General features: G+C 23.9%; 2 non-coding genes across 2 annotated transcripts; both read left to right on the top strand.

The window, feature by feature from the left end:
• The first annotated feature begins 1,007 nt into the window (after window positions 1-1,007).
• On the top strand, window positions 1,008-1,091 carry TRNAL-CAA (transfer RNA leucine (anticodon CAA)). Its single transcript has one exon. It is a non-coding gene; the product is annotated as a tRNA-Leu (tRNA).
• Window positions 1,092-1,322: 231 nt separating this feature from the next.
• On the top strand, window positions 1,323-1,417 carry TRNAY-GUA (transfer RNA tyrosine (anticodon GUA)). The gene is made up of 2 exons: window positions 1,323-1,359; window positions 1,382-1,417. It is a non-coding gene; the product is annotated as a tRNA-Tyr (tRNA).
• The last annotated feature ends 705 nt before the right edge of the window (window positions 1,418-2,122 follow it).

Below are 2,122 nucleotides of genomic sequence, written 5' to 3'. Positions count from 1 at the left end.
TAATTTTTTACCTTTAAACAATTTACAAAATGAATTTAACTATTTTGAAGATATATTTGTTGAATCATATAGACACATAATATGAAGGAAAGCATTGTTTCTAACATATTTCGAAAAATCACATGTCCACAAGAATCAAAGGATTATATGCATACTATGTATTAATTAGTGAAGAACTTCATGTAGTTCTATTACCCAATGAAGAAACTTGATTAAATTTTAATGGTTACAAAGAATCTAATTTTTTATATGTTGGGTATATTGAAAAACATAAGGATTGTGTGATTGTGGGTTTTTTCATGTGAAGATATTAATTAGTATGAGACATTTTTTCTTATTGTCAAATAAGATCATATAGATAAAATGTCATATGTAACTTATTTATTATTTAAATATACATTAAATGAATGTCAAAATTGTTTTGTTTGATAAATATTGACAATTTTAATATGAGAAGATAAAAAAAAGATCAAACATATTTCTTTTTTATTCAAATTATATAAGACTGTTAGACATCTCATTAATGATTATATATTGTGTATAATCATTATAGTTATAATAAAACATTAACATTTCTATCAAATAAATTCATTTAATATTTCTTGTAATCTCAACCTAATAAATATCTTATAAGAAATTGAAATCCATTATTCCTATTTATGCTCTATGTTATACCAAATAATTTATAAAATTTGTAGAGATTATTTTCTAACGCTTCTTTTTCTTTGAAATATGAAAATGTTAGATTTAAAAAATTTACAACATCAATATAACACATTTTTAAATACAAATAAAATTTGTAGAGATTATTTTCTAATGTTTCTTTTCCTTTGAAATAAGAAAATGTTAGATTTTAAAAATTTACAACATCAATATAACACATTTTTAAATACAAATTAACCATAAAAACAGTCATAAATTTAAATAAATAAGAAAAAAATAAACATTAATTTCAAAATTATTATAAAAACATTATAAATATTAAAACCTAAATCGCTTACAACGAAGTCAGGATGGCCGAGTGGTCTAAGGCGCCAGACTCAAGTTCTGGTCCTCTAACGAGGGCGTGGGTTCAAACCCCACTTCTGACATATAAAATAGTTTTTGGTTTTTTTTTGAGCTGCAGGCAGGTTTGTTTAGCAGATGCATAACGTTACTCCTGCACTGAATTTCTGAAACAAAATCCGGAGTGTTTGGTTTACAATCCTTGCGGTGGTTCGTTGGTCATGCCGTTGTTTTTCGCTCCAGAACCATTCTTGATATTCGCTCTACTATTCTCATACAGATATTAGTAAAATAGAAACCGTGCATTGCTCAGCAATCCGATCTTAGCTCAGTTGGTAGAGCGGAGGACTGTAGTGGGACAATAAATCCCTTAGAAATCCTTAGGTCGCTGGTTCGATTCCGGCAGATCGGATATCTCATTTTGCAATATATGTTTTCTTTTAAAAATATTTCTATAATTAAACTATATGAATATCCTTACAAAAATATTTCTATAATTAAACTATATGATATCCCTACAAAAATATTTCTATAATTAAACTATATGAATATCCTTACATTAGGGTAGAAAAATATATTTATATATTTCTTAAAAAATATTTATAGAATTAAACTATATGAATATCCTTACATTAGGGTAGAAAAATATATTTATATATTTCTTAAAAAATATTTCTATAATTAAACTATATGAATGTGAATATTTTTAGATTAGGGTGATCCTACCCCTTTTTCCTAAAATATATTTATATAATTAAACTATGTGAATATTTTTAGATTAGGGTGATCCTAACCTTCTTTTTCTAAAATTAAACTTGCAATATATGTTTTCTTTTAAAAATATTTCTATAATTAAACTATATGAATATCCTTACAAAAATATTTCTATAATTAAACTATATGATATCCCTACACAAATATTTCTATAATTAAACTATATGAATATCCTTACATTAGGGTAGAAAAATATATTTATATATTTCTTAAAAAATATTTATATAATTAAACTATATGAATATCCTTACATTAGGGTAGAAAAATATATTTATATATTTCTTAAAAAATATTTCTATAATTAAACTATATGAATGTGAATATTTTTAGATTAGGGTGATCC

This window comes from Cryptomeria japonica, chromosome 2 (assembly GCF_030272615.1).
Source record: "Cryptomeria japonica chromosome 2, Sugi_1.0, whole genome shotgun sequence".
NCBI lineage: Eukaryota > Viridiplantae > Streptophyta > Pinopsida > Cupressales > Cupressaceae > Cryptomeria > Cryptomeria japonica.
This window is presented reverse-complemented; position numbering and strand designations above follow the sequence as displayed.